The 13,271-nt window shown below is 40.5% G+C and overlaps 1 protein-coding gene across 1 annotated transcript in view; it reads right to left on the reverse strand.

Moving 5' to 3' along the window:
- Window positions 1-1,662, reverse strand: part of casz1 (castor zinc finger 1) — a 92,975-nt gene extending 91,313 nt beyond the window's left edge. The window contains exon 1 of the mRNA XM_068598373.1: window positions 1,615-1,662. The gene's annotated coding sequence lies outside the window, so the exon portion shown is untranslated. The remainder of the gene's footprint in view (window positions 1-1,614) is intronic.
- Window positions 1,663-13,271: the final 11,609 nt, after the last annotated feature.

The following is a 13,271-nucleotide window of genomic DNA, read 5'->3' on the forward strand; positions in this document are numbered from 1 at the left end:
AGAGAGGGACTCCACTCCGGGTGCACTCTCTTGCCTAAGTCTGTGGGAGCCAAAAGGAGAGAGGGGATGTCATTTCAGCCCAGTGTTAGAGCCAGTTGGCCTTTATTATTAGTTACATTAACATATATCAAAAGCCAATTAAACTAACTGCACTCTGTTATGTTGTTGTTATGCGGTTAAACAAGGGAAGACTTAAGTTAGTATATGTAGTCACACAGTTGACTTTGCTTCCAAAGCAACCTGTTTAAAGATGTCTTTTTGCGTGTGTCCACCCATGCATCCGGCCATGGGGGGGAACTTACGAGAGGAAATGTGGCTGCACTGAATCTGATCTGCAGCTCTCATCCTCCTGTTGCTGTTACTTATTGTATCTATGTGGAAATCTATGGATAGTGTCATCATCATGTTATAGGGAGGTACACTGAGCATGTTTCTGGAGCTCTGATTGATGCAAGGAGTGTGTCTGTGTCTGGTGGGTGAGTGACACCACCAGAAACAAAGGAGTGTGGTGTAGCCCTCCGCCTCAATTCACAGCCATGCCACCCCCCGGTGATAGTGAGGGTCTCTGGCTTGACATGAGACAGCCCACGGTGTCACTTCTGAATGTTTAGATCCCTCTTGACTAGGAGGCCAGGGGCAAGGGCTGTTGTATGCATCCTCATGACAGACTCCCACATCAGCATTGTGCTCATACCAGCTAACATCATTAGCACAGAAGGTTTCATCTCAGGGAGAGAAAAAAAAAGCAACCCAGTTTCTTCAAGTCACAAGTCATTAGCGTCCTCTCGAGAGTCAAATTGTACAGAGGCAGATTTTTTATCAGCAACAAAAGGTTTTATACTCTTGTTAATTTGGTGGATGTCATCTGTACTTAGATGTCTGTGTCTAATGTCTGTTACAGTAATAAATGCCATATAGTGGAAAAATTATATTATTTTGTCAAGATGACAATGTGGGATGTTGCCAGAACAACATCTAGACATAAAGCAGACATAAAAGAATATCCAGTTATAATTAATGGAACAACCTAACAGGGTAGATAACAGAATACAGCAGAATACGTGCTGGCACATTTATAGGAAGTTAAAATACATGTTTTATTACTACCAGGGAAAAGCTTATGTAAATTCAAATAGTAGCTGTTTATTTTCCAATGCTGCGTTCATTAATGTATTTTTGTATTTTAAGTACTGTGAAGCACTGTTCAACTGCTGTTTATGTCAAAAAAGTAAATCAGCAGTTCATATATTCCAAAAGCAGCTCATTGCTCTTGTAGTTTTGGAGTCGTTGCAGGCTGGTAGGGTTTCTAATACAGAATGTTAGGGGTGCATTTTACTGTATAGATCCCTCATAACAAGAGAGAGTGAAAGAGAGACAGAGAGAAAGCCATCTTTGGAAAACAGATACATCAGTGTGCCTGTATAGTGTACGACATTGCTGTGAGTTAATCAGTTGGAAAATAAAACGGTGGGATTCTAATAAGTCATTTGTCAATTTTTACAACCCCCAGACACATTGATCCATGGGGATTAATGAAGATGCCTGATATTGTTGTAGATATGAACAGGGGAGATGGTGGGGACAGTAATCAGTCATGTTGAAGATTTGTCCTACCTCGTTTTCTCTTCCTGGGGAGTCACTCCATACGGGGGCTCATTTCATCTGAGAAGGAGCGCAAAGGAGAAACATTAAAAACCCAGACAGACACTGATTATTCCGATGTACATATGCACGCACATGTATACATGCTCTGGAGAAATCTATACATTTACCCAAGTCATCTGATCTACAGTGGTTGATGTAATAGTAACAGGCCTCCAGAGGATGCAAATGGTAAAAATGTGTACTTTTGTTCACTCCTGACCTTCTGATAAACTGTATAAAGGTCCACAGATACCAAGGACGCAGATCACAGCTGAGGGAAGGGGGTTAGTAACAGAGGGAGGGGCAACAGAGGAGATATAGTTTGTAAAGCCCATGGAAGCCTGGGGAGCAGTCGTAGAGCACAGTCAACTATGTCGGTGCATATTTCAGCAGTTTGCCAGTAATAATTTACCAACATGCAGTAATCCTAAAATCATACTTGGGTGAGAATAAGTAATAGCAGTTTCCTACTTCGTAGCTGAGAGTGACTCACCACAGTCTTGCCGAATACAAAATTAAACAAATCACTTACGCATGAAACCTTAGTTATGACAGGAATAACAAGATTTCTGGATCAAACACTGCTTAGATAAAGAACGTAACAGAAGGCTCAAAGTAGGAATAGTGCTAGTTCCTTTTTCATGCTGTGCTAAAATCATCTAAATGGCTAAAATATAAAGATTATGCCTACGTGTCTTTCTCCTATATGAAGAAAAGCAGTGCCCCATATGACATCTATTAACCCAGACACCGTGTTACATCATGACAGACTCTGACTTTGGCAGAACCAGTTGAGTCACTCTTAAATCCTCTCAAAAGTTTACTAACCTTGAGAGCCCATGCTTCCCCGAAAAAGTAATAATAATTCTAACCTGATCTTCCTACTTATTTTATATCTCCCCTCAGCAACCTAACTTCTTCTCAGCAACAGTGCAGTTATTAATTCATGAGGCACTAATTAGTTCTTTGTTTAATTTTGTGTTAAACAGACTGACCGGAATGATAACGACTCGCGCTGTAGCGCTTTGGTCCCATGCCACTCCTGTTTGCTACAACAAGGGAGCATCGTGCGACTAGCATGATGAACCCAATTCCCTTCTAAGTTGCACTTCATTAAGTCAAAATGTGACAAGGAGCTTAGAGGAAGAACTGGCAGATCTGATCATACATAACAATGCAGGCCCAGTAAGTTTGAGGGGGGTGCTGGTGCGGGAGGTGTTGTGGAGGGTACTGGATTCCAGCATGCATGTTGATAATTTTCTATTTTTAACCCTTGGGGGCCGTCTTTCATTTTCCTTTAATTGTTTTTGTTCAGAGCTGCAGTGTCCTCTTTTTAAATTGCAGCTCCTATCAACTCCCCTGATCAACCCCCTGTGCAACATTGCAGGCAGACAAGTAAACAACAGGGTTGCCCTTTTGCATGATGTGGTGCAGATGCTCAAGTAAAATCGGTGACACTTTCATCACTGCACACACACACATATATATATATATATATATATATATATATATATATATATATATGCATCCATTGAAGCCAGAGCTGCGGTGGTGACCATCAAAATGAACTCAAAAAGTCATATTTTTGTCCTCGGAAGTTGGAAAACATGCTGAGTGAAAGCAAAGGTACGAGGCAAATGCTCAGTCAAAACCTAAGAATGCGTCACCGTGTTTCCATTTGCTCATATTTCACATACCTCGTTCGAAATGCTTTTGTTGAGTATGTATTTGAAAAATGTATTCAACGTCAAGCTCAAAGATCTACAGAGCTGATGCCAAGTTTTCTGTCTGAAGGCTCATGACTAATTGTCCCCAAAAAGTTCAAAGCTGCGGAAGTAATGATACCTTACATATTCAAGTATTGCGTGGCAGCATATATATTTCTATATAACATAACCTTAAGAAAAGCCCGGCACAGAGTGGGTACACCCATCAATAAACTACGATCATCGACTTTGTACATGTGGCAGATAGCACTTTTGTTTGCAAACAGGGGTCTTTTTTTTTGTTTCCTCTGCAAATCGTCAGCTGACAAGCTCCGCTAAGATGTTTAGCCTCTCCAAGTGTCTTCCCACTGGCTGAAGATATGATAAAATCAAAAAGCAGACAAGTAATTACACTGTATAATAGGCAAGATTGGCATTTTCAAAATCATTTTCATGTGGATGGAAATGACATCGCATAGACTATTCTGTATTCAGTGGTGCAGATAAATAAACAAGGCATGGAGAAGAAGGGGGGCATACAGAACGCACAGTACAATGGCAAGCAGGTCAGTAATTAGAAACTCTGTTTGCACAGTAATAATTTTAATATATTCATCAGGAAACAGAGCATGCCTAGCATGATAAAATCCTATCAAGGAACATATCCCGACTGCCTTAACCTTTTAAACAGACTGGCAGCACATTGTTGGGAACCTGAAAATAAACACATACATACATACACAGAAGTTACAATAAGATGCAGCTACAGCTATATATTTTGACATTTTAACATTACTGGCTGTCATTACAGTATGACAGGGATATGCAACCCTATTTAAATGCTTGATTTCCTAAATATGATAAATGTGCTTATGGAGCTTTTGACCTCCCTTATCCAAGTGTGGTTAAAGCCCTCCAAAACTGAAACATGTTTAGCTGTGATTGCTTGTGTGTAAAGAGCAACACGTGTGTCTAACCTTGCTTGTTATTGAAGGTGGCAGTGATGATGCTATGGAAATTATTGCAAATTGCTTAAAGGACTCCTGACATGCAAAAACCTTGACCTCACGATGCCATTTCCCAAAGACAGAAGAATGCGTAATTGTGAGAAGAATTGCAGGTGGAGCATGAAGGTAATCACTACACAACAATTTTACAGAAAAGAAAATATAGCTCAAAGCCATTCATGTGTGAAATAAACATGGTTAATGCAAACCGGACCGGCATACAGTAACATTATTTCAAACTTTAAGTTTAAGCTTATAAATCACACCGTAGTGTCTCATTTATTACACATTTAAATAACGGCAACACACAAACCGGCACTCAACTGAACAGAACAGTTTAAAATAATAATCCTCTTTTCTGTAATGATCGACAATCTATTGTTGAAGTTTCCTGGTTTCGTTTCCCACACATGAACTGAGGAACCTACAACTTAACGTGAGTTCATTCTACATAAAACAACCTCTAATTATGAAGTGGGAGCCGCAACAAGAACACACTTCTCACTCAAAAGGTCTGAACTTGATGTACTTTATGTACTCTTGTCTGTGTTCCATTCTGACTTTTTGAACACACTGCGGACAGAGTGACTGACCATTTACACTGGTGCATATTTGACAGCACCTCGTAGGCCCCTTTTTGTGCTGTCACTTCTGGCTCCTATTCTCCCTTTCCCTCGGAGAAACAGAGTCGGGGGCTTGAGGGCAGCTACCTCCACACTCCCGCTGTCCCCTCCTCGCCTAATTTTTGTTGTCCAGCCCTTTGAAACCTCAATCTCATGCAGAACCAAAGAATGGTGATCCATGTGCAACAAGTGCCGGTGCCATGGAAACCCCCGTTTCCCCCCCAAAATATTCCTTTTTATCCCTTTTGAAGAGCTGTCACCGGGAAGACCAGGCATCACACGACCCCAGGCCAAGCCATGACAAAGCCTATTTTCTGCCTGCTTCTTGATTGATTAAAAAAGACTTTTTAGTAAAACCATGTTAAAGGACACAAAAAGTGACACACAGAAGAAAAGGGCTCTTGGGGATGGCCCAATCAGACGGGTTCCCCAGTAATATCACACAGAAGACCGGACAATATCGCGTTCACCTCAAAGGAAGGGTCAGAATGAGCATGAAACTTGACAACAATGATCATTATGATGGTGATAGAAACAGTTTGGTTTTGGTGGGTAGGTTACATCAAACTACACATCGTGATATTGTTTTCAGTTAAGTGAGAGGAGTCTTGGATTTTCTACAAACCCCAGATTTCATTCAGGCACTGTAAAACTTTTGTTATCAAACAACCGTGCCCCTGGATATTTTATATTGTAAGTCATTAAAACTTCTGAACATACTGACTTCCTTTTTGATTAACAACTCTTTGCCCAGCCGATTCAAATGACAGCATAATATCTCAACAGATTCACACTGTGGTATGCGTTTGGATTATTACAAATGCTTTTTGCATTATGCTCCTGCCGCACTTGAGAGAGGAATTATACATGTAGTGTTGTTGTAGTCTTATTGTGTGTGGTTCATCTGTGATATGGGATCAATATCCTATGCATCGGACATTTTACTCCTCTAGTTGACCTAAGTGACAGACCATTTAAAACAGAGAGCGACTGGCTCAGCTACTCTGCACAGCACCAAAGGGAGACCACATTATTAATTTATCTCAAAAGCACAGGTCGATACGAGAAGCCTATTGCTTACATGTTTTATTTTTGCTGGCAGTTTTTGTATCATATACAGTTGCTTTAAATAACTGGCCTTTTTTTTCTAAGATTTGATCGTTGAACCAGTGGTGTTTAACAGGGTCGAAAAAGAGTTGTGCTCTGTGAAAATTGTTGGTCTGTTATGTAGTAAAATAGGACATACTCTCAGCAGCATTAAATAAAGAAAGCTGCTTCAGTGTCTTTGTTTCTGTGTGGAGATGTGGAGGAGATATTTACCAAGACGATAGGGAGGGGCGGGGGGTTTATAGAGGAGGAGAGGCATTAGAAGCGTCCACACATAAGCAATTAGTATTCCAGATCCTGATGGTTGGAAACACAAAAAGGCCTCACCAAATCCCCACGGCGGAGGTGTCAGACGGAAAATGACGAAAATCTGCTCCTTGACAGGGAGTCATTTATATTTTAGCTTCGTTCCATTATCTTAACGAATCCATCATCAGCCAATGCAATATTAACAGCAGAAAATCAACTCATTAGATCCAGGGGGATTTAATCAAGATTGCAATCATGTATGCGGTTCCTGGAGAGTTGGCTTCTTCTTTTTTTTTTCTTTTTGGTCCTTTCCACGTAATTGCCGCATCTCAGATCTTAATAAATTATTCTCGATCTGAGATTGATGCCTTTTTTTCCCTGCCTCTCACGCCATGCACTCACTGTCTCCAACTATAATATTTACCATAAACATTATTATGTCATGGGCACACAGTTTAAAATGGCCTTTAGCTAACTCACAGAAGTAATTGGCTTCTCTATTTCTCTCTCGTTTCCTTGCTAATTGCCCAGTGATATTGCTAACAGTTCCATCAGAAAGAAAGAAAAGGCCTCTTTTGCCCAAGCTGAGCTATGTTGCTCGGATTTTTCAACATTCATATGGAGATGTAGAAAAGATTTCCTGTGTTTGATATCGCAGATGAAATAACATTCCACTTTTGATATGTAAAACTTTATGTGAAACCCTGGCATCAAAGAAAAAAATAGAAAAAGCTTGTATTTCAGGTGGCGATATTTTAGTCTTGTTTCTCAGAAAACTGCTTCGCAGAAAAGAATCTTCATCTGATAGATAACTGCCAAGTATTTTATCAGGCAAGAGAACAAAGGTTCTGCAACTGTGTACATTTAACTGCATTACCACCAATATGTAACATTTATTATTAACACCTAATTTGCTAAAACAAAATATAACTTAAATGTAGTTGTATGAAAACAACAGTTGAGTTGAAGGTGACATGATTTACGTAACATAATATTACATAATATTACATGCTATTGATGATTCTAAGTATAACTGACATGGACATCGCACACAACATTTGTGAACAACATACACTCTCTTCAAATGTGACATCAAGATCACGTGACACGCATCAGCTTGCACTGTGCTCCTTAACATGTCCAAATCACCATTTTAGATCTCAGAAGACAAAAACAAATTTGCTTCTTTATGGTTCTTTTTCGAATAGGAACAAGAAAAAAAAAAGAAAAGCTCAGATCAGAAATGAACCAGGATAAGCTGCTGGCCCCCAATAGGACGACAATAGGTTGTGAGTAGCAAACGGTCCTCAGACCAGGTAAAAAACATTGGCTTTGAACAAACCAACTTGGGAATTTATTCTTTGAGACAACTATCTTGTTAACAAATTTTAAAATGTCATAATTTCTTTTTACTTGAAATGGTTATGACATTATTGTTTGTGAATGTCAACATGTCTTAAAACCAGAGGACCAAGACTGTTATCATATCATCTCAATCCAGAGCTGCTTCATTATCAGTGAAAAAGAGACAGTGTGCAAACCAAGTGTCCTTAAACAATCAGTTTCATTTCTGATTTGAAGATTCTGAAGAGGAAAATGTATCCTTAACTGTAAAAGGTCAGTGGGAGTGTCGTCACATTACACACAGATGTAATTATGTTGTATCTGACCATGAGAGACTATACCAGCTGTTTTTTTGTTTTTTTCAATGTAGGCCACATGTAGCAGAGGATAGGCAATAAGCATATACTTCATAACTTATTCTATCACTTGTACCCATTGCACTTTCTCATTAAACAATACAATATGCCATGTATTTCAACTAATGTGTCAACGGGTCAGAGAGAATATGGTGGAAACAGGATCACTAAGTAACTTGTCAATAACATAAAAACAAAGAGAAATACATTCATTGTCAATTATCTGAGAAGTGTGAAGTCATTTTGTCTGCAGCTCGTTTTTGTTGAACACAGTATGCTCACCATTCTCTGCACCTATCTCCCATTTGTGTGGCAGTGGGGCTTCTTCCCCTCACAGACAGGATTAACTCCTAACATGTTCAACATGATCCAAAAGTGTAAAAACTGTCAAAGAGACCTTTAATCTGCCTATGGAACAAAGCCTTTTGTACAAGGACTAACCTGACCTTGTCACTGTGAGTTTAACTTGATGTCTGTTAGGCAATATAAAGCCCTAGCCAGCTCTTCTCCTCCACTCCCTCCCTCTAAGTCTTCTTCCCTCCCTCACCGCCTTGGTCTCTCTCTTTCTCTCTATTCACAGAATTGGGAGTGTGTAGCTGCAGCACCAAATGCTGTGTTAATCCCTGTTTCTCTGAGATGGCCAATAGTAAATCCGAGCCCTCTGTAAACCAATCTCAGAGTTTTTTATCTTGATTTATTAGATTACGAGTCCCGGGTCCCTGAGCCCATGCTACACATACTAATCCTAATCGGAATAGACAAGTATTAGCCCAGTTCAAGGGGAGCTAAACAGCAGCAGTGGCCAACTTTCAGTAAGAGGGAAACTACAAGCTTATAGGCTTGATGGGGCTTTTTATCCGTTTTCCTTTTTTCTCCACTTACATTAGTAGAATGAGTGTGTAATTAAATACATAAATCCTGACACACAAACCCTCAAAAGGCCTAAAACCACTGAACCCCGTCCAGTTTGGCTTTCTTTTCCCTGCACAATGAAGTTACTGAGCCAAGCCCAATCATTTGTATTTTTCTCCGATTTTTAACAGTGAGCAAGGCAAACATGAAACTCCCATTGAAAACAACTGCAAGAATTAATTTTACATCTCAGTGAATTCAAGGCAGTGTTGTCAAATTATAAGCAACAGGGCTACATAACTAATTTCCCTTGGTCCAGAGACTGTTGAAAAAAAAGTAATAAATCACTTTTCATCTGTGATAATAAATCGCATATAATTAGAAAGGTGTCTCGACTCTGTTTGCCTTCTGTGGGCAAACAGAGGCCAACCAAATCATCAAAACTGGTCACATTATCGTTTCTAACCCTCAACCAAAATGAAAAGATAGTCTTCAGCATATTGTAAATTGCTGGTCTCACACCGCTTTCAACCAATCCAGCCATTGCGGATGGCAACTGGGTGAGGCTGGATGAGGTCCATGTGACACATGAGGCCAGGGCTGGGGAACATTAAGAAGTGTCTGCTTGTACACTAATGCTGGTGGCAGCTGTTAGTCTGCCAAAAACTGCAGCAGCAGCAGCAGCAGCAAGGATATCCTGAAATACTATTGAAAACCACTAAACCTCCTCCTCGCTGATGTAAAGCTATACAGCTGCTCGGCGCCAGCACAATCACTGATCAATCTGGGAAAGTTAAAAATGGAGCCAGGTTTGTGGACTAAATCTGCTGCTTTTCAGCTTGGAAGGTCAAACTGGTGATCTCAAGAGGGCTGTTAAGGTTCAACACCACCCGAGTGGTTTTGCTGTACTTGAGAATGTTTGTTTAGAAGCTACAACAGACACAGCATATGCATGTGAATTTGTTTGTATGCACTTTAAGTGGGTATGTCTGGTCATGCATTTCTTTTCCTGCATGAGTACATGTAGATTTTCAGAGCTACCACAGCACAGAGGTTGCCCCTGCCCACTGCCCCCGGGGGTGACAGGGAAGCTAAGGGAGATGTGACAGGCATGTCTGCTCCCTGTATGTGTTTGTTTGCCCCTGAAAATGAGACACCGGTTTCACTCTAGCCCCCTGGGCATGTTTAGCTCTGCCTTCACCGCATCGCCTCCATCTGATACAAAGTGGAAGTCCACACGATGATAATATGTATCTCTGCTGGTGGGGTGAAAGTGGATACACGACACAGCATGGAATACGTTGATTGATTAATTCCGATACTCTTCGGTTTTAAACATACACTTAAGATTAAAGAGCTGCAAGAATAATTATTCTCCATTGTTACTTGGTATCACAAATCATAATACAATAAATGGTGTCAAAACAACACAGCTTATTTTATAGTAATGTCATCATAAAAAGTCTAATACAGCGTGTAAGGTATTTTGTGATGAAAAATAAAACTATGATCCAGTGCTCTTGTATGCCAAATAAAAGTGAGGAATGGATTTCCTTTGCTCTTGTGTTTTGTCCTTAGACCTAAGTGTCACCAAGTGTACTTTGCAAGGAATATTCATTTCCTTAGGAAGGCCTCGTCAGCCTTGTGACCCAATCCATATCCATTCTGTCCTGTCTGCCCTCCCTAGTCTCTGCCTCTTTTCTGTAAGTGGCAGATATTTCACCTGCCTATCAGTTTCCCTTTAAACGTGCTGGTATGTGCAGGAAAGGCGCCCATATAGGGTCACTGACTGTCCTCTACAAGGCTCTCTTTGAAGCTACTATCTAGCTGGCTCTACCCCCTCCTCCTATCACTCAAATTACAGTGCGTAGAGGTCATTGGTAGAAATGGGTTCAACAGAGCTGATTCATTTTGATAATAGTTTTACGTATTATTGGGATGACAAGAGCTCAAGTCTTTGGTAGCTCATGACTTAAAAAGTAGACCACACATTTAGGACTGCCTAATTTATATTTACAACAAGGAAATTGTGACCTTTAATTTTTCTTCAGTGCCTTGCAATGCAGTCCACCAACAAAAGAGCAAACTGTATTTGCAGGAGTTTGATTGTGTATGCAGCACACAGCAAAATCCAGTTTACGACCAAATAATGGGAATCAGATCATTTCCATGCATAAATGTGCCGCGGGAAGGAAAGCAGCTGCTTCAATGTGAGGAAGGTAGGAGGAGGTTAAAAGGAGTCAATAGAGGCTAAAGAGACAGCAGGTCTACTGATGACAGAAAGAGTGGCCAGGGACTGCAGTTCAGGACTTCTGGAAACCACATCAAACAGACTATGGAGTGCTGCCAAAACGAACACACAACAACTGTTGCAAAAAAGGAGGGGGAGAGCGGAAGAGAGGAAAGGTGGGGGTAACAAATATGTATACACAGATATATGTTGTATGAGGAAAATAAATTCTAGGGCATTTTGGCTGAATGATAAGAGACTGATAAGCAAGACAAGAGAGTGTTGCTGTGTGCTTACAGGAATAAATCCATTCATCAATTATATTATTAGATATGTTACCATTATAATTATTTGCTGTGGTTCTTTCCTGAGTGAACTTTCTCTCAATTGTCCTAACCTATGTCATTATCCACTGTTTTGCTAGAGTGCTTTTTAACAACCCCTTGAGAACAGGTGTGAACTTCCTGTTTTAAGTCAAAAGCGTGGTATGAATATGTAAACACAGACAGCTTAAATGAATGTTGATATGAAATGCATTATAAACAACTAACTGGGGCTTACACCGAGGGCAAACCAGCAGTAGCAGAGGACAACTCAGCCCTGAGGTGGCACAGAAATAAAGAAGCACCCCTCTATAGACACAGACACCCAGTTGCAACGTGCAGTGTTTTTGAGGGGGAGACCTGCAGGGGGTCAAGTCCATGTCATTGTGCTAGCAATTCCTGCTGGTTGGTTGGCCTGCTCAGATGGAGTGTTTTGTCTAATGCTAATAGAACAAATATTTCCTACGTTGTCTATTACTTGTCACACATGGTAACTGTAGCGACTTAATAAAGGTCCAGTATCTAACATCTGGCGATATCCAGCAGTGGGATTGCAGATTGCAGTTTGCAAACAACTGAAACTTCTGAAAGAACTACGGTGGCCAAACTAAAACACAAAAAACACTAATGGTCCGATCTAAAGCTAATGTTTCGTTTGTCCGTTCTGTTCATCTGCTCACCTTGTTTCCGGCATCACACACCATCTTGCTATCCCTTTCTGTTGTCAATCTTTCCGGACAGAACAACCAAGTCCAAAGTTTCCAGCACACGCCAGCAACCTTGCTACAGAATCTGAAAACTCCATTGCTAAAATTGGAGTTGCCAAATGCTATTGCCTCCAAGAAAGAAATTAACCCTTCCCAATTGCCCTGACTGTTCTGGCCTCGCTATAAGCAGCCGGTCGAAAAAATCATGTCCTTTTTGAAGAATGCCAAGTTGCTTCTACGACAAACTCTTTACCGAGAGCCCATGCCTGGCCTCCTGAGATAGCTTCAGTTCTTAAAGGTCTTCACGTAAAGAGCCCACCTGAAATCCTCGTGGACTTTCTCTTACTATCAACTTGGTGTCGGTATGCATCCACTCCACATGCTTCGGATACAGCAATCTTCATGTTGCTCAAACTTTAGAAGCCATGTTCTCTCTTGCCTTTATTGGTTCCCTCTGATGTACTGCTGCAACTGTTGACTTTGAATTTCACATCAGACTTGTCTTACTTCTCAGAAGAAACCATGGTGTTCTATTTAAAACAAACTACAGTCAATCCGGCTAATGTACAGTTGTTTTTTACTTCAAAATACAGTTACCGCTGATTCCTTTTGAGAATCTTGCCAACTACTTGAAGTTCTGTAAATCTCTGAGCTTAACCTCAACTAATCTGCTATTCATCTCAGAGTGAGAACAAGAAGCTACTTGATTCTGGTTTCATAAGCACTTCAGCCACGTTCTTTTCTTATCTGGCATTTCTTCCCACTTTTTCTACGGATAGTCTGTCAGGATCAGGGCCGCTACCTCTGCCTCCTCTAAAGGCATCACAGAAGACTTAATTCAAATTATGGGCCACTGGTCCTCCCAAGTGTGGCTACATTCTCTAAGATATGTGTCAACATCTGTAAAGTTATTTCATCTTTACAATTGTAAAGCTGCATGTCTGTTTGTCTCCGGACTACACTGAGCCTAGCCAAGCAGTTATCTTGAAATGAAAATATGTAATTTGTCAAGTCTGTGTTGTTGCTTAACGTAAAGATAAGGTATCTGTTTGCTTTTGATTGATTTGAATGATTGATTGTATAGTCAATCAGCGGATATCGGTATCATTATCGGTGCATATTT

The sequence above is a fragment of the Clinocottus analis genome, unplaced genomic scaffold, assembly GCF_023055335.1.
Source record: "Clinocottus analis isolate CAN_PGR_092001 unplaced genomic scaffold, fCliAna1.0.p SCAF_4, whole genome shotgun sequence".
Lineage (NCBI taxonomy): Eukaryota > Metazoa > Chordata > Actinopteri > Perciformes > Cottidae > Clinocottus > Clinocottus analis.